The sequence below is a fragment of the Globicephala melas genome, chromosome 4 (genome assembly GCF_963455315.2).
Source record: "Globicephala melas chromosome 4, mGloMel1.2, whole genome shotgun sequence".
In the NCBI taxonomy this organism is placed as follows: Eukaryota; Metazoa; Chordata; class Mammalia; order Artiodactyla; family Delphinidae; genus Globicephala; species Globicephala melas.
This window is the reverse complement of record NC_083317.1, coordinates 46,982,890-47,009,115: the sequence shown is the minus strand read 5'-3', so window position 1 is coordinate 47,009,115 and position 26,226 is coordinate 46,982,890. Positions and strand designations below refer to the sequence as shown.

The 26,226-nt window shown below is 38.3% G+C and overlaps 1 protein-coding gene and 1 pseudogene across 2 annotated transcripts in view; both read right to left on the bottom strand.

Moving 5' to 3' along the window:
• COL8A1 (collagen type VIII alpha 1 chain) overlaps positions 1-26,226 on the bottom strand; it is a 155,470-nt gene that overhangs the window by 44,100 nt on the left and 85,144 nt on the right. For both annotated transcript variants that reach the window (XM_030861014.2, XM_060297970.1), the window contains exon 2: positions 11,768-11,887. The gene's annotated coding sequence lies outside the window, so the exon portion shown is untranslated. The remainder of the gene's footprint in view (positions 1-11,767; positions 11,888-26,226) is intronic.
• On the bottom strand, positions 15,858-16,679 carry LOC115855695 (mitochondrial fission regulator 1-like pseudogene; annotated as a pseudogene).

Here is a 26,226-nt window from a genome sequence, read left to right as displayed (position 1 = left end):
ATACATAATTACATTCTATGTGTTCAATCCAAAAGATCCTTTAATAGGTGCTGGAAATACCGATTTTTTCTGCTCAATCAGAGCTCAGCACCAAGCAAATAACCAACCTTTGTGTTTCTGTACCACTAGTATTTTGGTTTGATAACCATCCTGTAGTGTTTGGTTTATTGAGGTTAGAAATGGTTTGGTAACTGAGAAGTCTTAGGTTAAAGAGTTAAAAGGCTTAGCAGTGAGCAGGTTTTTAAATCCAAGGAAATCTGATAAAAGAAGTCTGGCGTGAGGGGGGTTGGACCTCAATCCACCAGCAAGGATTCGACTTTTCTGCAGGAGTGCTTTGGTGAGGACTCTTGGAAGGCAGGGGTATACAGGGGTGCAGAGTTCACGTGCACAAGCCAAGTGCAGCACTCAGGAAGAGAAGTGAAACATAGATCTCCCTGATTGAGCTCTACTTCTCTGCATTCACCATGAGTGTTATTATTACCACAAGCACGTCTGCATAATAGACCAGGAGATCTAACCTGCTGTTCTGTCTCCTTTCCCATGTGCAGGACAATTTGCGAACAACAAGTATGGTTACTTTCCATTATCTCCCTATTTGCTCTTGTGACCACATTCACTGGATAACTTGAGCAGTTCTCAAAAATTTAATCTGGCTTTAAAGAACTTCAAACCACGTGAACTCCATTTTAATTTTTTCTACTTTATAGATGAAGAAAGTGGGGCCCAGAGAGGTTAAGCAACCTGTCCAAAGTTGCACAGCAAGTTGGAAGTTGATTCCAAGTTGGTGCTGTTTTTGTTGCATTGTGGTGTCTTTGTGTAGGTAGATACATTTCTTTAGTTATTATACATGAGCTGATTTCATTTGGAAGAATCAGAAAAAATTAATTCTCCAGTATATATTTCATAAAAATTTTCAGACCCATATCTGGGAACTATTCACAGTAGTACCTCTTATCTGTGGGGGATATGGTCCAATACCCCCAGTGGATGCCTGAAACCTTGAATAGTACCAAACCCTATGTATTATGTTTTTTCCTATACCTACATACCTATGATAAAGTTTAATTTATAAATTAGTCACAGTAAGAGATTAACAACAATAACTAATAATAAAATAGAACAATTATATGGTTTAATGAAAGTTATGTGAATGTGGTCTCTCAAAATATCTTATTGTACAAAGTTAATGTCTTTTCCATCTTAATTAAGTACTTATCACACACTGTGGGCATAATTTTTGCAGTTTAAGGTGTGACAGCAAAACTAGCATGGATTTCTTTTTCCTTCTTCACAATTTCACAGATAGAAAATTTGTTCTTTCTGTAGATCTTAGCAACCTCAGCATATGATTTTTTTCTTTCCTTATTAAGTCAAGAACTTCCCCCTTTTCATTTAGAAGAAGCACTTTATGGCTTCTCTTTGGCATATCCGAGTTGCCAGCATCACTACTCTGGGGCTTTGAGGTCATTATTAGGTAAAATAAGGGTGACTTGAACACAAGCACTGAGATACTGCCACGGTCGATCTGATAACTGAACCAGCTACTAAATGACTAACTGATGGGACAAAGAGATGATTAATATCCTGGGTGGGTCGGAGTGAGAGGGCATGAGATTTCATCATGCTACCTCAGAACAGCATGCAATTAAAAAATTATGAATTGTTTATTTCTGGAATTTTCCATTTGATGTTTTCAGATGGTGGTTGACTGTAAAAAACTGCAGAAAAGAAAACCACGGTAAAGGTGGGACTACTGCGCAGGTACCAATTGTTTCCATTACCTGTGTATTTAAATTGCTGATATAAGAGAATATCTCTCCAGGAGCTGTCTAGGTTCAATTCCAGCTCTACCACTCTACCTCAGGCAAGTTTCTTAATTTCTTTGTACATCTGTAGTTGTATTTCCTGTCTATAAAGTGGGCTTAATAATTGTATCTGTCTTATGGGGTTGCTGTGAATAACTGAACATAGATACAGTATTAGAACAGTGCCTAGCACATAGTAAGTGATATACGCCTGTTTATTTCTACAGTGCCTAGGTACAAGTGTAGATAAGACCAGCATACTTTAGAGCTTGTTCTCAGAAGTTCTCATCTTGAACAGTTTGGTAAAAAGTAGTAGCTTCCAAATTAAAGCATCATTTCATTCCGCAGTCTCTAGATGCAGTAATTCAAAGCTATCACTAGATGGCAGTTGTGATCCATTGTGTCTTCAGAAGCAGTAGGCTTTAACAGATGGTTCAAACCCTAGAATTTGTTTTCTGTGCCCTGCAGCATTGTGAACTCGGGCTGTCCCTTGCCCACAACGTGGGTCTTTAACAGAACTGTTACGGTCAGCAAAGTCTGCCTTCTGTGGCCACTCTTGGGACTCACCCAAAGGTACACAGTCTTCCTGATGGCAGCTTCACAGAAGCCTGGGTTTATTTGCCTCCACCCTACTGTGAATTTACTGTCTGCCAGGTGGCAAAAGGACAGCGTCAGGATATCCTGTGTTAAGAAGATTAACCACTGGTTCTCAAAGTCTGGTGCACCATCACCCCCAGCAGCCTCAGCATCACCTGGGAAATTATAAAAAATACAAATTCTTGGGCCCCATCTCAGACCCGCTGACCAGGAATCAGTTTTCACAAGCCCACCTGATGGTTCTGATCCCTGCTGAAGTTTGAGAACCACTGAGATGAACCAATGTTTAGCATCATATAAATGTTAGCACTGAGTGGGTCTTCAGAGAATATTTTGCCCAACTCATTCATTTTGCTAAGAAGGAGAGTGAGTCCAGGCAGTTAAACGACTCACTGAAGACCATAAGGTTAGTCTTGTGGCAGAGCCAGGGCCCAGGGCTGCCAAGTTGTATCCCCAAGCTCTCCCACTATATCCTTCACCCCTTTTCCCCTTCAAAACTGAGGCCACTAGATACACATTCTAGCCTGATAACTACTTATGAAGAAAAAAATCACTTATTTTTTTATATAGGAGTTAGTTCATTCATTTCAATAGGTGTTTCTATAGAGATACAAAAATATGTGTGTGATGCATTGAGTGTGATGCACCTTCAGTTCCATGTGTACATGCGTGCATGTGCGTGCGTGCATGTGTGTGTTAGATGGGAGAGGGGGGAAATCAAGTAAAAAAAAGTCATGTCTCAATTGCTAGAAGAGGCATATTGCAGGGCACCCTGGGAAATGGGTGAATGCAGCTAAGTCAGGAGCAGGGATGAGGGAAGACAAGTTAGAGGAGGGAATTTCATAGCTGAACCCTGGCTGATGGGTTCACCAGGGGAAGTAGGGAAAGAACATTTGGAAAGGGGTCAGCATGTGCCATGAAACAGTGAGGGGAATCTCAAGAGTTTGGTTTGACTGAGGGGAAGGGTGTGTCTGGAGGAGTCATCATGTTTTAAATAATAATATCACTACCAGGACTACTATCTGACACTTAGTGAGTGTTAACTATGTGCCAAGCACTGAACTAAGCACTTTACAACTGTTACTGATTTAATCCTTAAACAGCTTTGTGAGAATCTACTCTTCTTCCTATTTTATAGATGACAGTACAAGTACATGCATTGTCCTATTTTCCTTAAAACCAAGTGTTACTATTTCAGTTTCTTAGACAAACTTAGAAAAAGAGTCTTAATATGTACCTGTTCCAGGACAATGTCCATAACGTGTAGTATGTATTTTGGGGGGGATGAGGAATATGTTTTTAATACATATAATTTTATTATAAGCATATTTTTCATAAATGCATAAAATCAGGAGGACTTTGACACCCTTTCTTTTTTAACTCAAGTAATGAATGTCCCATTATTCTTTGGTCTATCAGCAACTGTGGAAGTAGCCAGGATAATAGATGATTTGTGTATGAAAAGTGGCAAAGAAAGCTCCTTTCAATTATTGGACTCACTGAAGAAAGGAAGCTGAGTAATGAGTGAGTGATCTAGTCTGAAATCACTGGCTTTGTTATGCTTTTGGTTTTTACTTTATAGGCATTCACTGTAAATGTGTTTTTCATATATTATATGAATTAGCCAATATTAGTATATTTTCTTCCTTGCCCAGGAGTACCCACAACCAAACTATCAAGTTCTGGTAGGATTTGAAATACCTACTCCTTCCTACGAAAACTTACAGAAATTCCTGGATACTTTGGGATATTTTTCAGTGGTTTCATTTTTTCCTGAGAAAATAATTTATGCTTCTTAGTTTTCTCATCTGTAAAATACTGGTATTGGATGAGATAGTCTAGAAGGTCCCTTTCAGCTCTAATGGTCTGTGGATTTATGATTTAATGATCAAATGACACAAGGAACTCATTTCTGAGTTTTCTTTGTAGTAAAATTTTAGTGTTGTTGTCATAAAAGAAGTTAGCAGACTAAATACTTCTCCATGAATATTTGAAAGAGATGCCTAAGACAGCTCTATATTTCACTTTTTAGCATCACTAAGGCCCTATCCTGCTCAAAGATATGATTATATAATATATTCTCACATGACATTTTATACATCTCAAGGTCTAAGGCCAGTTTTAAGTAGATACCATTAGAAATGATTTATGGTCAGTTTGTTTTACGGTGAAGAGGTACACTTTACATGATGCTCTGCTTTTCTGATTGCTGCAATAACAACTTTGAGCTTTAAGAGCTCATATTACAACCTTGATCTTTATACTCATGTTCACAGCTGAGGGTAAATTGCTTTCTCAAGAAAATCTAGAAAACCCAATCTACCTTTCACCCTCACTGTCTAGAGAAACTGAGTAGTCCACAGGTTGCTTTGTCTTGAATCAATGGAAGGGCAATAATGACTGGAAAGAAGAACCTATAAAATATATTATTATTTTAAAATTTTGTGATTGAGAACAAAATTTGCATTTTACGCTCCCCCCAAGATAATTTTTGCCTTTCTCATTTGCAATCAATTTTGGAATTGATTACAATAAATTTTCTATTCAGTTATTATAAAAGCAATACATGCTTATTCTGGAATTATTACAAAAAAGTATAAATAAGTACAGAAGTATCTAAAATTCTGCTACCTAGAGTTGGCTATTGTTAATATTTTTTAAAATTTCATTCCAGGTAAGCATGAACATTAAGAAACTGGCAATAAGTTATATATTTTGAAATCTTTAAAAATATTAATATGTGATTAGCTTACATACACAATTTTTAATGTCAGCCTTCAAAGGTAACATATTATTTTTATTGTATAAAAAGTTATATAACTCTTCAGTTTTCACTGTTTTGTGATTTTCAGTGCCATTTTGATTATTTGGCATCATTTCTTCTTTTTCCAGAAAATATTTAAGGTTATTTCAGCCTACTTTCCTCCAAGTGGGTATTATGCATAGAGAAAAACAAAGCTCTGAAACTCATATTATATAGTTTTGTTTTACATTAGACCTTTGCTTTATAAATAATAGGTAAGTTTTAACACACTGGAGAACATTGCTATAAAGATTTCTATCGTAACATAAAGAAACCTTTAGAAAGTGAAGAGTAATTCCTCCTTCATATAATCTTGTTTATAAGCATGTATTTTTCAAAAACATGTTCACAAGTCTGCCAACTTGTGTCCTCTTTGAGGGCAGAGTTCTGCTCTTATTGCCCAATATTCCCTCATATTCTAATACTGTCTCCATAGCTCACATTGTGACTTCAAACAGCACTGACCTAAGAGGCAGTAATGGCTAAGAATTTTTAACCATTAAAAGTTGGTTCTGCTCTCTGTTGCTAATTTTCAAATCCCTAAGTGAGATAATCTTGGTCTAACTCTTAGTATAGTGCCTGAGACTGCATAATAAATGCCAAATAGATTTTACTTTTCAGTATTGTGGGCTATTTTTTTTTAACATCTTTATTGGAGTATAATTGCTTTACAATTGTGTGTTAGTTTCTGCTTTATAACAAAGTGAGTCAGCTATATGTATACATATATCCCCATATCTCCTCCCTCTTGCGTCTCCCTCCCACCCTCCCTATGCCACCCCTCTAGGTGGTCACAAAGCACCGAGCTGATCTCCCTGTGCTATGCGGCTGCTTCCCACTAGCTATCTATTTTACATTTGGTAGTGTACATAAGTCCATGCCACTCTTTCACTTCGTCCCAGCTTACCTTTCCCCCTCCCTGTGTCCTCAAGTCCATTCTCTACGTCTGCATCTTTATACTTGTCCTGCCCCTAGGTTCTTCATAACTTTTTTTTTTTTAGATTCCATATATATGTGTTAGCATATGGTATTGGTTTTTCTCTTTCTGACTTATTTCACTCTGTATGACAGACTCTAGGTCCATCCACCTCACTACAAATAACTCAATTTCGTTTCTTTTTATGGCTGAGTAATATCCCATTGTATATATGTGCCACATCTTCTTTATCCATTCATCTGTTGATGGACACTTAGGGTGCTTCCATGTCCTGGGTATTGTAAATAGAGCTGCAATGAACATTGTGGTACATGACTCTTTATGAAGTATGGTTTTCTCAGGGTGTATGCCCAGTAGTGGGATTGCTGGGTTGTATGGTAGTTCTAGTTTTAGTTTTTTTAAGGAACCTCCACACTGTTCTCCATAGTGGCTGTATCAATTTACATTCCCACCAACAGTGCATGAGGGTTCCGTTTTCTCCACACCCTCTCCAGCATTTATTGTTTGTAGGTTTTTTGATGATGGCCATTCTGACTTGTGTGAGGTGATACCTCATTGTAGTTTTGCTACAGTTGCTTCATTTGCAAATATTTTCTCCCATTCTGAGGGTTGTATTTTCATCTTGTTTATGGTTTCCTTTGCTGTGCAAAAGCTTTGAAGTTTCATTAGGTCCCATTTGTTTATTTTTGTTTTTATTTCCATTTCTCTAGGAGGTGGGTCAAAAAGGATCTTGCTGTGATTTATGTCATAGAGTGTTCTTCCTATGTTTTCCTCTAAGAGTTTGTTAGTGTCTGGCCTTACATTTAGGTCTTTGATCCATTTGGAGTTTATTTTTGTGTATGGTGTTAGGGAGTGTTCTAATTTCATTCTTTTACATATAGCTGTCCAGTTTTCCCAGCACCACTTATTGAAGAGGCTGTCTTTTCTCCATTGTATATTCTTGCCTCCTTTATCAAAGATAAGGTGACCACATGTGCATGGGTTTATCTCTGGGCTTTCTATCCTGTTCCATTGATCTGTATTTCTGTTTTTATGCCAGTACCATACTGTCTTGATGACTGTAGCTTTGTAGTACAGTCTGAAGTCAGGGAGCCTGATTATTGTCTTTTGCTATATATATTTTTTTCTCCTAAATATGAACCCATTTTTCCTGAGCACTTTCACTTAGATTTTTCAAAGCAGAAATAAGCTACTTATTTAGGGATTATATATAAAATATCTTAAAGAGTTGGTAGGGGGAATAAAATATACTCTATTTTATAATAAATTTATATATAGTTATTATTTTACATTGCCTATATCACCTAATAGTCCAATGTCTCATTCACTCATAATGTTTAATGGGAACACATTTTAAAATAAGGTGTGCTACAGAGTCATAAATATAATTTATAGTTCTTTCCAAGGTATTTTTTTTTTTTTTTTTTTTTTGTGGTACACGGGCCTCTCACTGCTGTGGCTTCTCCCGTTGCGGAGCACAGGCTCCAGACATGCAGGCTCAGAGGCCATGGCTCACGGGCCCAGCCGCTCCGCGGCATGTGGGATCCTCCCGGACCAGGGCATGAACCCACGTCCCCCGCATCGGCAGGTAGACTCTCAACCACTGCGCCACCAGGGAAGCCCCCCAAGGTACTTTTACTCTAAGCTTTTCAATCATTCTACAAATATAAAATGAGACCTTTTAATGAATGAGGAATTTGAGGCATCAACTAACAAAGTCTGACTTTCTCCTGCCTATAAAAGATGGGTAAGAATGACTGAATTATTGTTGCGAATCTACATTGCTCTATGTTCGACAGAGTCTTTGGAAATTGGTCTCAGCTACCTCAAGACAGGTGTATAAAGAAGTCCAGGACTGTGAAATCCGTACTGTGGACTCTGAACAATGGAATCCTCTAGTCCAGTTCTGACCAACAGAAACAATGGCCATGTATGTGACTTTACATTTTCTGGTAGTCACATTAAAAAAGTTAAAGAAACAGGTGTAATTAATTTTAATAACATAGTTTATTTAACTCAAGATATCAAAAATATTATCATTTTGATGTGGAATCAATATAAAAATATTAATGAGATACATTATTTCTTTTGTTCAAGGTCTTAGAAATTCTGTGTGTAAATTTACAATCAAGTACATGTCAATTGGGACTAGCCACATTTCAAGTGCTATATCTCCCCATGTGGCTCATGGCTACCCTATTGGACAGCCCAGCTTTGGAGGTACCATAGCATGGCAGTGTGGCATAGAGAAAAGGCGACAAAGACCAGCTTGGAATCCTCATATATGTCTGTTCCTTGCTCTGACATTTGATATTGAGATGACTGTGAACAGTTGATTTAGTGTCTCTGGGTCTTAGGAGGCTGTGAGGAAGGTTAAATAATATATCATATTTGAAAGTGCTGTGTAAGATCATAAAGCACCATGCATGTGTAAGGCATTATAGCCCCCTTTTATTGTAGATTTACTCTCATGACTTGCACAAGGCCACATTCCCAGTTGGTAGGAGAATCAAGGATAGAATCTGGGGCTTCTGACTTCTAGCCATCTGCTTCAACTATTGGCTGTTCCTAACTTGCTGGCTTAAAAATAAAACCCAAACGTTTTTGTTTTTAAAAAATGAGGAAGGAATAGAGTGGCAGCAAGAAGTAAATTCCATATTAAATGGTTAGGGTCTTCTTGGCCACTGTCATAATGTTCTGCAGTAAAATTATACATACAAGATATTTATATACTTATACATCAGCATTACAACCATCAAGGATTGAACTTTATTGCTGTCATATAATACAAAACCCTACGTTCTTCAATGTTTCGAACAACTTCTAAATTGAAGTGTGGTTTCCCCACTCTATTTATCTCCAAAATATAGTACAACCACAAGAAAGCCCTTCCACACTGGGCTTGATTAATAAAACAGATATGGATCAATTCAGCAGGTTTTCCATGGATATTTTTGGTTACAGATGTAGCTCATTAATCCACATGTGTGAGACACCATCTCTCTAGTGTGAATCCAAGAGACACATTAATCTCTGAACAGAAAGTGGAAATAATTCAGTTCAATTCAGAATATTATTTAGTGCTTACTGTGTGTAAGACACATCAGGTATTTTAAGGAGCAAATGGAGCTTGTTTCTCTGATAAATGTCACTTAGAAATATGTTATTCAACTTGAGGAAAATATGGAATCTACCAAACTGTCTATGATATATGATTCAGGAATCTATATTTTCAGAAGGTATAAAGATGATCAGAAAGGAAATTCCAGATTATCCAAAAAATAATTTAAAAACTTACATTCTTTACTTTTGGAGAGCATACAGAGGATTACTTATTATGATCTATTTCCCTAAATGTAAGTCTGTCATAGTTTTCATATTTAAATTTTGGGGTTATTTTCTACATTTGTTTCAAATGAATTTCTTCCTAGAACTTAAAAACCACATGAAATATTTAGTTTTATACTATGTGAAATTAAGCATATGCCAAGTTCATTTTCACTGAGAAGACATGCATTCAAGTTCTTTGTTCCCTTTCAGTCAAAATTCCTCCTTAAAAATGACTTTCATCTGGTTATTTTTTTACTAGAAAACTATCAGAATATAAGCTTCAGTTCTGCCTGAATTGACTATGTTAAATAAATATAATTTTTATTTTCACTTGCTGAATCATTGCTGTTGACCATTGAATGAAATCGTTTATTGAACAACCTTTACATTTCCTTGCTTTTGCACCCTAGTTTAAAAACAAAGTTTAATTTTTTAAAAGTTCAATAAAATGTATTTTTGATATTTCCATCATAACTTTAAAAGCAATTCCTTTCCTCTGCCCTATAATAACCACCTTCTGCATTTTTATGATTTACTTTAACATTATTATTGTAATTTTTTACTGGGTGAGCCCATCAGTGCCCTTGGCAGCAAGATTTTGTTACAAGAAATCCAGAAGCAGCTGAGCTTTAGTTGGCTGCAACAGTTATACAGTTTCTCTGGATTGAGTTCAGAACCTTACTCTGACATTATGAATGTAACACACGTCAGGCGTCCTCCTTCAGCTTCTCCAAAATATGTGATTGGCTTGAGTTCTATAACCTGTTGCTTAAATGAGCATATATTTTTTAATTCAGTGGTTTTGCATTATAAATATTTCATTTGGCTAACATCTGGCCTTGATAGAGTTAGTGGTGCCCGTAGTAAAATGTGATACATTAGGAAAATGAATAATGTATTTGCATTTCTCCAGGAACTCTGAATGGATTCATTCTAGACAGGATGTGGTCATGTGCATTAACTATAGAGCTAGATACTATGTTTTTCTTTTTGTTCAAGTGCACCTCCAGCAAGAACACAAAAATCTGAGGAATCTTAACTATTCATTCTTTCAATTACTAAATAAAATTAAGTAGACTATAAAAAGCCATTGTACTATTAAATATTAGGAAACATTGAGTTGTGTGTCCAGAAGTCACACTGAAGACCAGGCAAGGGTAATATGCATAAGATGGCTGTGGATACTATGAGATAATGTCTACTCGTCAGAAATGTATGATATTTTTTTCTGTCGAAGTTCAAAAGTTAATGATGTACTTTACATTTTAATTGCTTCTACTGAGAGATCTGTTAAGGAATAAAAGAAATTCTGGCATGCTGTTATTATTTTTCACTGTTGATATATTCAATATTGTATATAAATGAAACCATATACATTATATCATGCTCTGTTTCAAACATCCTAGATTGTCTTTAGGAAAATTTAGTACATGGCACTTCAGTCATCTGAAAGGAATCATTTCTTTTTTAACATCTTTATTGGAGTATAATTGCTTTACAATGGTGTGTTAGTTTCTGCTTTATAACAAAGTGAATAAGCTATATGTATACATATATCCCCATATCTCCTCCCTCTTGGTGTCTCCCTCCCACCCTCCCTATCCTACTGCTCTAGGTGGTCACAAAGCACCGAGCTGATCTCCCTGCACTGTGTGGCTGCTTCCCACTAGCTATCTATTTTACATTTGGTAGTATAGGAATCATTTCTTCATTACAACTCATAAAACTGTAAAGTATCAGCCAGAAAAAAAATTGGGCCAATTAAGAGAAATTTGATAATGGTAGAAAAGCACATACAGACATGACTGAGAGATGATAAGATTATTTTAATTTTCCCATTTGCACTGGAATTATTTATTTTACAAATCTCCAGATCTTTTATTACTTAAAACCCTCTGTTGAATCATGAAAAGAAGCTTAAGTTAGCAATTTTCCTTTGCAAAATCTAGCTTCTAGCATCTGGTGAACACTTGGATATCTAGTCAGGTCCTATGGCAATGATTATTTTAAGACTCTATTCAACATGCCTGGGCTTAAAAATCAGCTCGAATCACACTCTGCACATGTATTTTACTCTCAGGGATTTAAAAACCTGGCATTAGTAGCGATGGTCTCAAGACTTTTGCAGTGGAGATGAAGGTGGGAGATAGGACCTGCAGGCAGGCCGGGTACCCCAGGGTCTGCCAACAGCCCCTGTCTCCCGAACAGCGACAGTGAGTTCCGCCACCGCAGCTGCCGCGCCTGTGGACCACCGGCCCCCAGGCCACCGCGCCCTCCATGGCTTCTCACACTTACATATAGACTCGGCCCGCCTGCGGAATCGAGGACTACCGTCCTTGCTTGTGCCTTCCTGTGGCACGTCTGGGGCTGGTTTCTGTCTCTTCACCCGACGCTACTCCACTTCCGGAACAGCTTCTGAAGTAGGAAAAAAAGAGGATACTTTTACTCAATTGGAAAGACAACAAGAAGCTGGATTATGATCAAAGTGTATTGTTTTGGGATCATAGGAGAAAGTACATTCCAGCAATGTATAAAGACACACTTCAATAAAAGATGCTGTTATTGACCGAAATGTAAGTGCACATTTAGTTGATATTAGAGGTCTTTGTATGCTGATTAGGAGAGAGAATAATTTTTTGTATTTCTGTATATGCAAATATGCACTTATTTATTTTTATACATATACTATATATAGCTTTTGTCCAAATAAACCTTTTTTTTTTAGTATGCAGTTATTGCTTTTCATGGTGCTAGGTTCCCATTAATTTAATTTCCATTAATACAGGTTACAGATAATTTAGAAAGGATGTGGGCAGTTGCTACAGAGGAAGGAAATTTATAAGGAAGTAATACCTCAGGGAGAAAAGTTAGGTTTATTTAAGAGGAGTGATCTCTGCCATCAACACATTTCCATCCAATTTGCATACAGTAGTATTCGAGTTAGAAATTATTCTCTATTATGTATCAAATCAGGTCTGGTAGAGCTTTAATTCAGCAATACTTTCAGGTTTTCGTCTGAGCTTTTGATGTAATTTAGTTGAGTATGCTTTATAAACCATGTGTAATTTAGACTTTTTACGAGTCATATGGGACTTCTCCCCATTTAAACTGAATTTCAGAAATTTAACTCTGTGTTTTGCATAGTAGATAGTCTCTATTTTGTTTTGGTATATTTCACAGAGACTTGTTTAGGAAATATTATTTATATTTGTTGTTCAAAAAAGATTTAAACAGGGAAGCTTTAGACACTTAGATAAATAAAAAGATTTGAAAGCCAGGATTGGTCGATTAGGAAATAAGTGCAGAATTGGGTATCTAATTTAGAATTTCTGCAATGTGATATAAGTGATGTATTCTAGAACAGTACTATTCAGTAAAACTTTCTGTGATAAAGGAAATGTTCTCGTTTTGCACTGTTCAATATGGTAGCCACTAGCCACAAATGGCTATTTAAGCACTTCAAATGTGGCTAGTACATTTGAGCAATTAAATTTTTAGTTTTATTTAATTTTAATTAATTTGGATTTAAATATCCACTTGTGGGTAATGGCTACTATATTGGAGAGTATAGTTCTGGACTTTACCTGTATTCTGTGTTCAACACAAAATGAAGAACTGCTTGAATGGTTCTAGTTGCTGAATGTCTATAAAACACGAGTGTACGCAAAACACAAGGCCCAACCTCTGACGTGTACTCGGGCCTGACGCGTGGACCCAGCAGCATTCTGAACTTTGGCTCAACTTGTGGATATTCAGACATAAATAAAGTTTGGGCTAACCATAGGTGATTTGAGAACCTTTTGTCTCTGGAAAGCCATGGAATCTCAAATGATCTCTCATAATAAAGTTCAGATGGTAAATGGACTCAAGGGCTTGACTTTTCCAGTCCATTGCTTGTGTGGTATGAATAGCAAGTAGTGGAAACAGATATGGAGGAGATGCTCCACACACATAGCTGCCTCCATGAAAAAGAAACTCTCCAGATTCAGACTAGATCACAGGAACAGGCTGGTAAATACTTTTGTGCCTCTACCCAAATCATTCTTCACTAAATATTCATTGAGCACTACTATGTGCAAGGCACAGTGCTTAGTGCTGCAGGTAAAATGTTGAAAAAAAACAAAAAAGATATGACCCCCGCCCTCATGGTGACTAACTGCATTAGACAATAAGATTTTTTCCAATGTTTTCTTCCTCCAATTTTTTTTTTCTGGATATGGTGAAAATAAAATAGGAGAAAGATACACATGATAAATAGAAACACTGAAGATCACGATTATGTGTGTGTCATACATCTTATTCAATTTAGTTCTTTCTGCACAGCTTTCACAGTTCCATAATCAGAAGACAAAACCAGTTTTTGAAATGCACTATTGGAAACAGAGAAAATAACTGAAAAAAAATCAACTTAAATTTTTAGAGCATGAGATGAGCATCATCATTTAGCATTTATTGAGTTTTTACAATATATGTTTACAAGGAGTTCTTTCCTCTCTATTAGCCAGAAGAATGTCCTTTAAAATAATTACTAATTAAATACTGTTATAGGAGGACACCTTTTTGCTTTGTCATTCAGAACACTGTAAGAAAGAGTGCTACAATCACATTTATGAAATGAATCAAATTTTTCAGTATTTGAGCACCATCGCAACACCTGATGGGAACTACTAGCTACACAGACCAAATGTAGCTCATTGCATTTCAGTTCATTTTGGAAGAATGAACCAGAAATGTGGCAAAGTATGAAGCAAGAACTATTTAGTCACACTTCTTTTTTTTCCCCTCCACACAGCAACTATATAATTAAATGTATGGCTAACCTGAATTTTTAGATGAGTTTTCCAATGTATCACTGATGGAAATTTAAAGAGGAAAAGGATTAAGAATTATATTAAATGAATGCAGCCAGAATACATAGTACTTAAAGTATCTAAAGACCGTAAAGTCATTTCTCCCAATATAGTAACTGATAATGTCCTTGATTTTGTAGACACACACTTTGAAAATAATTTTAAAAAATGAATTACAAAGCAATGGAAGAAATCACAAAGAAGAAGAAAGAGATTAATGTAAGTACTTAAAAACCAGTTGCTTACTAAAAACATTATAAACAACTTAAAAGGTGAAGTGGAATTTGTTTTATTCTTTGAAATGTTTTGTACCCTATGGAAGTTTGAAAACATGGTCACAAATTCTTTGGCCCTCCTCTGTGTTCCCTCCCACTGAATCTGGAAGGGCTCGTGACTGCTTTGACCCATAGAGCACAGCGGAGGTGACACTATGTAACGTCTGAGTCTGGGTCATAAAAGGCCAGGAAGTTGCTGCCTTGTTTCTGGGATATTGTCTTTTGTAATTCTGAGCCTCCAATTAAGAAGTCTGAGTACCCTGAGGCCACCGTGCAGAAGCAGCCACATTTAGGTGCTCCAGCTGGCAATTCCAGCCGAGCTCAGCCTTCCTTCTATCCCAGCCATGGCACTAAGCATACAAGTAAAGCCATTTGAGGCCCTTCAGGTCAGCCAATCTACCAGGTGAATAAGCCATGAGAGACAAAAAGCTCCCAGCTGAGACCCATAAAATTGTGAGCTACAATAAAATGTTGGTTGTTTTAAAGCCACTACATTTTGATGTGGCTTGTTATGCAGCAACAGAAAACTGGAGCGTACCTGCTTGTACGTGTGATATTTTTACAATAAAAATTTAAAAATTGAATGTAAAAGTCACTCTGGGAATTTGTCTGCAAAAATTGACAAAGACAGTCTTAATACCCTTCCTAGAGAAAGAGCTCTTACAGATCACCAAGAATAAAATACTAACACCATATTAAAAAATGAGCACTTATATGAACATAAAATTCACAAAAGAAAAAAAGGCTAAAAACCATGTAAAAAATGTTCAACCTCATTAGTAAGTAAAGGAAATGTGAATTAAACAATTGAATTAAAATTTTGGTTATCAAATTGGCAAAGATAAAAAAATAACATTAAATGTTGGTTTGGGTAAAGTGGGAGTATACATTGCACAAACTTTCTGGAAAATAAATTAATATTACATGTCCAGAGTTTAATACAATAAAGTTGGTCATTCACTTAGGACCTGTTTTCACCCAGGGACAAGAAAAAAACAGAAACTTCTATCTCACCCTTTAAACTGGGACATTCCAACCTATACAATTAGCTGCAACATGTCTCAGCTCAAAACAGGCCTTAGCTTCTGCTAAGTTTGAAATATGGAAAACATATAATGCAGCTCTTCTCTTTTAGTGCAAGCTTTTGGCAAGACTCTTGCAGAAGATTTCTAATTGAGAGGCAGAAACATCTGCTGTGAGGAAGGCAGCTATTGAAGGAATTCCCGGAGCAGGAGACTGAGTTTGCAGAGCTCAGTGCCATCAGTTTCCTCTTCTACTGATATCTTCTTCCTTCAGAGTAAACTCAGAGATAAGGAAGGCAGGGTCTTCCTCCTTCAATAAACTCGGGTTCAGATCTTGGCTCTGCTTCATCCGGTGAAAGTCCTTCAGGATACCCATCATGTCTGCAAAGCTGCTGGCCTGGGACAGAGAGACACAGTAGCTTTGTGTTCTGGTTTGCAAATATCAGGGCTGGCAGAACAAATCAGGAGGACTGATGGAAGCTCAGGGAGTCTACCTGGGTCTCCTCGGCGATGTCACTAACGGCGAAGGAAGTTGTAGAGTGGAATGAAGATCCAAAACAAGGTAAGCGGGGAGAGACCTTTGAACTTTCTGGAGGTAAGAAATCTGTTGTTAATGAAGCCGAAACTGCATCAGACGCCACGATTTTAGCCATCTGGCTGCGCAGGTGGCACAGCTCATCCTGCAGCTCCATAGGCGGCTTAGGGCCGGCAGGGCTTCTTCGAGGCCAGGAGCCTCTTCTCCATCTCCTGCAGGCTGGGCCCTGAGGCATTGCGCTGCATGACAATCAGAGGGCTGGGCTTCCAGGGGCTCCTCAGGGGCCGTGTATGCTCCTGACCCGGGCAGAAGGCTCTGCTTCATCTATAGCATCCAGGCGATGTGAGCCAGGGTAGGGACTCGGGGCACAGCCCTCAGACCCAGGTCAGAGATGTTGGGCAGCACCTCCAAGGATTCCGGGGGACATGGCTTCCGACACAGGTTGGTACCCATCCTTCTCACTACGCTTCGAACAGACCCCTGCGGCTTGTTTTGCCAGACTGAGACGGTCACATTGGCTTCCATTCCCCACGTTTCAACTGGCTCCTGCACTTGAAGGACAAGGCAGCCACAGGGCAGCTCTGGGGGCTCGGGTAGGCTGGAGGCTGACTCTTTCACCTCAGGCCGTCTCAAGGAACACCAGGCTTCTCCTCCTCAGAGCCCCGCTCTGGCCTCACTCCCCTCACGGCCCCTCCTACCACAGCGGTGCCTAGACTCAACCGCCCTCACTTCCCCTCCACATTTCCTTATTAACAACTCTTCCATGGTTCCAGTTGCATTAAAAATGTACCTACTGTTGCTCCACTCTCCTCACGGCAGATGCAGTAAACTTTGAAAGACTAAGTCAGATCATGCCACTTACCCACTTAACAGCCCCGCTCTCACATCCAATAGCGCCCCATAGCACTTAGATCGGACCTAAATTTCTTTCCCAGCTTCCAGGCCCCGTATGATTCTTACTTTGCCTACCTCCCGATTTAGCCCCCTCTCCTCCTTGCCCTTTATTCTCCAGCCACACTGGCCTTCTCCTTATGGGAAACATCGTGCTTGTCCCCGCTTTCAGGCCTCTGCTCTTCCCGTGCCTGGAATGCTCTTCACTATTTAAATCTCAACTTACATGTCACTTCCTCAGAGAGGTTTTTCTTGACCGTCTGATCTAAAGTCAGCCACTCATTTTCATGTATCTCTAATCTAATTCTCTTTCATCGCACAGTAGCCCTTATACGTTCCCTACTTAATCATACCTTTTATTCATTCGTACATTCATTCAACACCAACCCTTCCTATCTCCCCACTCCTCCTCGAGAGCAGGGAACTTGTTTGTTTTGTTCACTGTAACATCCCTTGCAATTGGAACAAGGATGGGCACGTGGTAGTTGATCCATAAATATTTGCTGGATGCCTTGCAAATACTTTTTGTACTTTTGAAACAAAACCAGACATTGTAAGTTTTGTGGACATTTTTCAAAGCTTTGATGGTTCTGATTAAAGTACATTGCTTCAATTTCAAAAAAAGAAAATCCCACAAACAAAATCACAACAACGTAAAATTATTTCAGTAGTGCGATGAGAGCTCCCCTGTCAAATCAGATGCTTTCAAAACTAGACCACCAGTCAACAGGCTCTTTGCTTTGAATTGAAGAATGTGCACCTCCCACCAATATTTTTCGTGTTGCTGAACATGTGATTTATTTACTGGGTAAGGAGCAAACCTTAGTGAAAGACTCCCCTTTCAGCTCTGAAAGTGCTGAAAACAGGGTTTCATCTTTTGAGGCTGGTTTAAAACAAACCTCTGGAATGGGGAGATGTCTTAATTGCCCCACTGAGTAGATGAGAGTTAAAGGTGTTCCTCTTGGTGTCATTCACTCTGGAACTGCAGGAACCTTAGTGGCTGGGTCTCAGTGGCCAACTATGACCACAAGATTCTGCAGTAATGAGACCTGTTTCTATAAAATTCATGAGAAAAAGCTGAATTGCTATTTATAGATATACCACACCATTTCAGAAATGATATAACATTCAGACACTCAGGCTCAAGTTTTGATATGTTCCAACATAGCCTATCCCCACCAGTTGTGAACTTCCTCCACAGCCAGGCAGGCCGCATTCTTATGATTCTTGAAGGGATGGGAAATACACATTTATTAAACACATCCTTTGGGCCAGTCTCTTTGCTAATTGTGTTAACTCTACGGTCTCGTTTAATCCTTAAAACTGTGCAACAAGTGAGTAAAGGTCATCAGAAGACAGATCCTATTCTCTCACACAATATTAAAGAAGATTGGTCAATTAGGAATCGGCAAAACAAAGGAACTGTTTATTTTTATCCCACTGACATTATCCCAGGGTTTAGTTTCAGGTTTTTCAAAGGACACTGTATTTTACTGAACTGATTCATGGCAGTTGTCTGGAGCATGGAAAATGTTCATTGATTTAACAATGTTATTAAATTGGGCACAAGATTTCCACAGGAACGTGCATTTGAGTTGTTTAGAAATGCCAGGGCTTTAGAAGGACAGTTAGGTGAGGTACCTTGAGGTTCCTGGAAGCTATTCTTACAGTCCCATGGAGTGGTGCATCTGATTTGGTTTCATTAATAATGTTTGGAGAGCCAGAGCAAGGGGTGGGCAGGCCATTTCCTTTTCTCCACCCATCCGAAGGAACGCCTTCATCCTTCAGCTGATTTTTATAAAAACTTAAGGTTGTATGTCTCAGATGAAACTAGGATTGTGAAATCCCATATCTACTGAAACAGGGTTAATTCTGAATTAATGACTAAATCCTGATAAACTAGGAGAGAGGAAAAAAATCTCCTAAGGTTGTACTAAGCCACTACTGAGGGTCTGGATTGTGGATAACTGGCCTACTTTCAAGTACATTGCAGTTAGAGAGACACTCATTTTCCTTTAGTTTTTAATTTATTTTTAAAAATTTTTGGCTGTGTTGGGTCTTCGTTGCTGTGTGTGGGCTTTTCTCTAGTTGCGGTGAGCGGGGGCTACTCTTCGTTTTGGTGCGCAGGCTTCTCATTGCGGTGGCTTCTCTTGTTGTGGAGCACCGGCTCTAAGCTACAACTTCAGTAGCTGTAGCACGTGGGTTCAGTAGTTGTGGCTCACGGGCTCTAGAGTGCAGGCTCAGCAGTTGTGGCACACGGGCTTAGTTGTGCCATGGCATGTGGGATCTTCCTGGACCAGGGCTTGAACCTGTGTCCCCTGCATTGGCAAGCAGATTCTTAACCACTGTGCCACTGGTGAAGCCCTCATTTTCCTTTATTTTTAAGACCCATATTATGGTTACACAGTTCAAAGAAGCCAAGTATAAATGAACTGGTAGAAGAAAGGATTGAAAAGATCTAAAGATCTAAAGTATATCTGAAATTCCTACCTGTTTGGAATAAGGAAGGATGAAGTGAGAAATTAATTAACACTTCAATATGCAAATAAATTTGAGAAATGGTGACTTTAGTTTAGAAAACTGGAGAGCAGAAGCTTCAATGGTTGGAATCTAAAATTAGGTCTTCATAATGCAAGTTAAGAAGAGATAATTGAGAGGAAGAAGTCAATGAGATTTTCATTCTAGGTACATCCTCCTGACACTTTTCCCATTGCTAGAAATATATCAAACATTTCCTAGAAGTTCCTCATCCTTGCTGAGAAATTGTAGCCCTTTTCAAATGAAACTGTTAGATAACTTTCAGACAGGATAAAATAGTAAGAATATAATGGTGGTTCAAGGTGTGGTCAGAGATCTTCTAAACAACAGAGTTCAGGAAAAAGACTAAGCCTATGCTTTTATATATATTCAAGGAGAATCTTATATGGAGTCTCTTTTCAGTTATCCAGATATTTTGCATTATACAGCAATGTTTAAATTGAACCAACAAGTGCAAAGTAAGTGAATTCCTTTGTTTGGACTGACTATATTTTGACATCCTTGCATTCAATCACCTTAGCATTTGCATTATGATCCATTAGTATATTCATCCATATAATTAAATAATTGAGTAATTGATTAATTAGGCACTATACCTCATCTAAGTTGACCTGTGAAGCAATTTGTTCTGGGCAAGTTTAAGAAAAATGCTTTGGGTGAGTAAAATTTGATTTGGTTTCACCTCCAGTTAAAAATGGATTTATTCTTATTGAAGACTAATTGATGATACTGATTCAGTAACAGCTAACTAATTAAAATGATGCCCCCAAATAATCATTTTATGTACCTTTGAAATAAGTGTGAAAAACTTCAAGTGTATCTTAGTAGTCACTTGTCTGTGGAATAACTTTGATGCAGAACATGGTAGAAGGAATCAGGAAGGAGAAAAATTGTGCTGTGTGTGTTTGGGATATGGTCAATGTTCTGAATACTCCAGAATCATCACAGAGAAAGACTGCAGCCAGACTCTTGGAATATCAGAACATGGTTGAGCTCCATTTTTGATGGGAAAATTTTGACTTCAATGTTTTTGATGATAATTGGTTTTTTTTTTTTTTGCGCTTGAATGTGATGGTTCCTCTTACCCCCATAACAATCAAACATATTGTCCATAATCCAAGGTCAAGGTGGATCTCCAGGGAGAGCCTTCACAAAAAAACTGCCCTAAATTAAGCCATAACCCAGTAGCAATAGTAATAGTTATTACTTATTGAGGATGTCTTACTTGACAAGTTCTGTGCTAAGTATATTTACATATATATTATTTAATCCTTACCATGATTCTACAATAAAGCAATCTTCTTATATTTAAGATCCTTTGATAAAATTTTAAATTAACTCATACACACATGTATATACATTTTGAAGATAGAGCTTATGTTTTGCTCCCCTTTCTCTCCTCAGCACACAATGAATGGCTCATAATTGGTACCTAGAAAATATTTGTTGAATTAAATGAAATGTCACTTTCTGTGCTTTTCCTGAGGGAGGGGTTTTTATCGATCATTTTGTCCTTTGATGTAACTCTGAAGACACTCAGGGATGAACAGGTACTGGAAATTTTTAACCCAGCTAAGAAACGTGGATCGACTTGTCTCTGTCCTCTTGGGTCACTGAGGAAGGCTGGCATAAAGTAAGGTTGAAGGAGGATTGTGGAGGGATTGGTGGGAAGGGAAAAATATTAATTCTGGTGAAAATATCTGGGTTGTAAACATAAAGAAATAAGAAAGTTGAGAGACTGTGAACTTGATAGTTTTCTGTGGAGTGTCTGAAATTTGACAGATGATGCTCTGAAGTGAGAGCACCTGCAAGACTGGGCTTATACACAGGAGAAAGGAGGGTCATGGTGGTGGGCAAACTCCCAAATGAATGCAGTCTTACTTTCTGTGCATTTCAGACCCTGGTTTATTAGATTTTCCAGTTGCTGGTCAGACCCTTCTCCATACTGCTTTGTTCCTGATGGTCCCTGACAGTTCTTATGGCTTTGGTGTGCTGCATATAGGAGGATCATGGGATGACATAGAGTCTAAGAACTGAGTCTTAGTTTTCTGCCTCCAGCTTTGATTAATCCGTGGAGTCTATTGATTGAGTATCCAGTCATTCCAGGAACCATCACTGTCAAGCACAGTGTGCACATGTGGTGTCATGCAAAGCAAACTAAACAGACTCCATGCCTCACCTCCAGGAGCTCACAGTAAAAACCAGACAATAGATGGGGTGAACACAATGGGGCAAACAGACACACAGCTGTATAAACAAAGAAGTACAACAAATTAGAGAATTTTGGTATGAACTGTGAGTGCAAGTGCTCTGTCTGTGCACTGGAAATGAGGGGAGATTCTGCAAGTTGCAGAGAACTTGCTGGAGTCTGTGAGGGTAAGGAGCGAGCAGGTGATGGCATTGGTGGAATCATCCTCCTTCTTTCAATTAGGAGGGAAACAAAGGTATTACTCTGAAGGGGCATGTATTGCTACTTAAGTCTAGATTCTTCTAAGAGATTTGGTTATAACCAGCCTAAAGAAGGAAAGTAAAAAGTATTAAGCAGGGCATAGCCTGCCAGAGAGATTTCATAAGCCTTCTTTCCACTGGAAACCAGGCTAAAAAGAAAATAAAAACCAGAGTGTATTATAATTGTACATTCCATTCATAACCAGCTAGCATATGCCAATTGATTTTCCAAGGAAATGATTACTTTGGGTGAGTTTTTTTTTTAATAAGGGGCAACACTTTTCGCCATTGTCTAGCACTTGCTGTCTTTGACATCTCGAACATTGTCAGGAATTAATCTAGATTTACAGAATTCAGCTGAAAGCTAATTCCAGGCAGGTCTGTACCTTAACCATCCTACGCTGATAGGTATCTCTCTTCTATTAAATATATCCAGATAGGGAATTTAAAAACCTCCCCAGGAATCTTTTCCAGGGTTCATAAAACCTTCACTGCCAGTAAGATTCCTTTGGTTGTAATTTAAATTCATTTCTTCTTCTTTCCTCATTAGAGAGGAGAGCACTGCCCCCAATAGCCGTTCTTCTGAATACAGCTGTTAAACACACACCTCAGGCTTATTTCTTTCCTGGACACAAAGGATTTTTCAGATGTCATCTATTTATACTTTTTTTTTTCCCCTTTGACTTCTGACTTTTTCTCAAGGTAAGATAGTCTTCTTAGATCCCTTAAAATTGTGAATTTCCATAATTGATTTCATGAGGTTTGTTCTACAAATATTGACATGTCAAGATGTCCCATTTCTCTAGTTCCAATCAGGTCTTATTTATTAGGTCATAAAAATATAAAAGAAATTGGAATTTATATTTCATGTTTTCTTGGAATGGGTGAGATGATAGTCTCAGTCTATTAATGGCCACTTCCTAGCTCTTAATCCCTTGGGAAAGAATTTACCTCTAGATATTGCAATGGGTGAGGGGGAATGTCTTGTTTTTCACAACTATAAAGTGAGAAGATAGATAAAATATTTTTAAGGTTTTACATACCTTTAATGTTCAGCAATTCCATGACTAAGTTCTAAGTATTCTTTGGCCCAAAAGAGCAGCTATTTTCCCTTAACAACCACTATTCTTACAATAGTGGCAATCCTATGTGTGTCACTGTGTGTCATCCTATGACTGATTTCTAAAGCAAGAATCTCTAAACTCTATTTAACATTTTTCTTTACTGAGGTATTCATATTTTAATATAAGTCCTCTTGGGTACCTACTTCTGCTTATATGATACCTTAATGCCAAAGGGTATGAGTTTTTGCATACGCTAAATCATTTTTCAGTGTATTATTGCCTGAATGTTTTTGCAAGGCCGCTGATATCATATATGACTGTTTTCATTAAATTGCTTTTAGTCCACTGGAAAGGAGCCTGTAATTCTCTATCTTCTCTATCCACGTGAATATGCTTCCCATCTTTCATCCCCTGGGGTCTTTTAAAGCACATACTAAAGCAAGCATATTGAGAAAATGATGACACATAGGGTTCTCCGTAAAAGACAATTCTTTTATTTCAAACACTTAAGTAGCATGGAATTTTTTTTTTATTTACATTATTGAAAGAATTTTCAAAAATAGGGCACTGAAAAAAGTCCATGGCAAAAATATTTTTGGGGTGGATCTCTTTCTCCAAGTGATTATATATTGAGTAATCAGTTTACATTTCATTTCCTTTTAAACTTCTGCTGAACTTTGAATTAAGCATCAAAAGGCATATCAGGGCTAGCCACAGCACCTCCCTCACTTAAGAAACCCAGCGCCTGCTGAAATATTCTAAGGGATTTTATAAGAAAGGTGGATACTTTCTTCTGCCCTTTTGTACTTTCATGCATTAGCCTGGTTTTTCCTTGCTTGACTTGAAAACTATTCTTCATCAAACCTCATGGCTAATTAAACAAGGGAAGTCTGATTCATATTCTAGATATCAAAATAGGATGAATATTTGTATAAACTTGAGCCACTTTTCTTCTACTACCAGTTTGTCAGCAATTTATTTTCTGCCTCAAACAGCAGATCTACGTAGATTTGCAGCATTTCCTTTGCCCTCCTGTGAGCATCATCAGGCCCCTTTCTTCTCCCTCTAGGCCCTCTCCATCTAGGCTGTGATGACAGCTTTTATACCAACTGAGCACAAAGCAAGTGCCCTGGACTCACTGGCTGGCTGACTGGACAGCTTAGCAATCAGCTGACATTTTAAACAGTCCTTTACATGTCTTTGTCCCATCTTGTACCACATAACTCACATTGCATGTCCCTGAGTAACATTTGCACTTTCCACCCAATAGGCGTACCTCCTGGCTTGGTGTTTGGAGTTGGTGGTAAGCAAGGGGCATGGCATTACTGCACTCCCCTATCTTTAGTGCTATTCCCTAATTCTAAATGGCTCTGAGAAGGCTCTCCACCATGCCTTTCATCTTTTCATCCCTTTCTTTTCGTCCATCTCCCCACTCCTCCTCTCCTGCCTCTTGTTTACCTGTCTTCCCCTCCCTCATCTCTCTCACTACACTGAAATCACAAACAAAGCAGTGCTGGAAAAGTAGGGCTAAGAGAATAATGATGGGGTCTTTCCCCCCATTTGTTTTGGTTCTCTGAAATTCCTCACCATCCTTCTAAGGGTTTGACTTAAATTATCTGCTTTCCTCACCGGTTTTAATTTCAAAAACAACGACTGCCTTTTCTTAGCTTATAGTCTAGTACTAGATTCCAGTTTTCGAACACAGCCTTTTTTAAAAATTTTCCTAATACCTTAACCACTAAGGAGTTCATTCTTCAATGATAAACCAATTCACACATGGCTCAGTGATGGAAAAGATTGTTTGAATTTAGGTTTTCTCAGGTAATTACGCCAACTGACATGACACATTTATATAAAAGTCTGCTTTTTAGTGAATATAAAATTCCCTTGAGATCTCCTGCTGAAGATCTACATATCATTATTATCCTTACGTAATGTTATCACCTTGAATTCTAGAAAGAAAAATTCAGGTTAGCTGGGGGATCACCTAGGAAGTCCAGAGTAATATAGTATACATGCACAGTAAAAACTGGCATTAAGAACATGTTAAATGGAAGGTAAGTAGGATTCTGAAACTTTTTTTGTTCCACATCTTGCCACTTATCTCCTTCACTGAAAATTCTCCACCTGTCATTTAATATTTGAAAAGAATATAAGATACACTCATTCTGAGGTTGGGTCAGCCATGCACAAAAAGTTAACCTGCCTCTTTTGCTATAAGCTTAGCAGAGAGAGATTGACCAGGTGAATCATAGTATGGTACTTGGGAGGTACCCAAATGAGAAGTTCTGGGGCAAAAATAACAGATCCTATTGGATCCATTCCTGATAATAACTGTCCACCCACAGGCTTTGGGTTCAGAAGGTTCAAGATAGCTTTGGTCTTAGAAACCACTGTCACAAAGATGGTCAAAAACAGGCCTGGATCTGAAAGCCATAAGTGATTATAACTCTAGCAACGTGGACTTGCAAATAGGCAAACGAATACCAAAGTTAATGTAGTTCAAAGCAAATGGTAGAACTCTTGAGAACCCAGTGGGATGGAGGAAGCATGGCCCCATTGCCATTAGGATGGAATCCACATCCCTGTTACTGCACTCAGAGCCCTGTCGACCTTAGTGGCTCCTCTCTCCCCATCTCATTTCATCTGTGCTGAATTATACACAGAAAAAGGAACGACCACACTCTCTCACCTGCTGGATTTGCCATATACCCTGACTTCTAATTTGCAGGTGAACAGATCCTTCACGTCTCAGTCTGGATGCCATTTCTTCCGGAAAACCTTGTTGTTTCCTTGAGTTTGGATTAGGTGTTCCTCATACCTTCCCGCAAATGCCCTGTACTATCTTATCAGAGCAATCAACCTTTATCAGAATTCCCTGTTGACTTGTCTGTCTTCTCTGCATGGCCCCTCTTCCTCCTCACCCAACCTGAAGGTTAGGACATTGTCCTGCTCACTGTGATATTCTGGGTGCCTGCTTCATTGTAAGGCTGTGGCGAAGAGTAAATTATTTACTCAGTGCCTATGTGGGCTAAGAACTCCTCTTGGTGTTTGAAACTTATCAGTGAACACACTCACACATTTTTACAAAATTTATATCTGCTAAAATATATATAAACTGCTTAGCATAG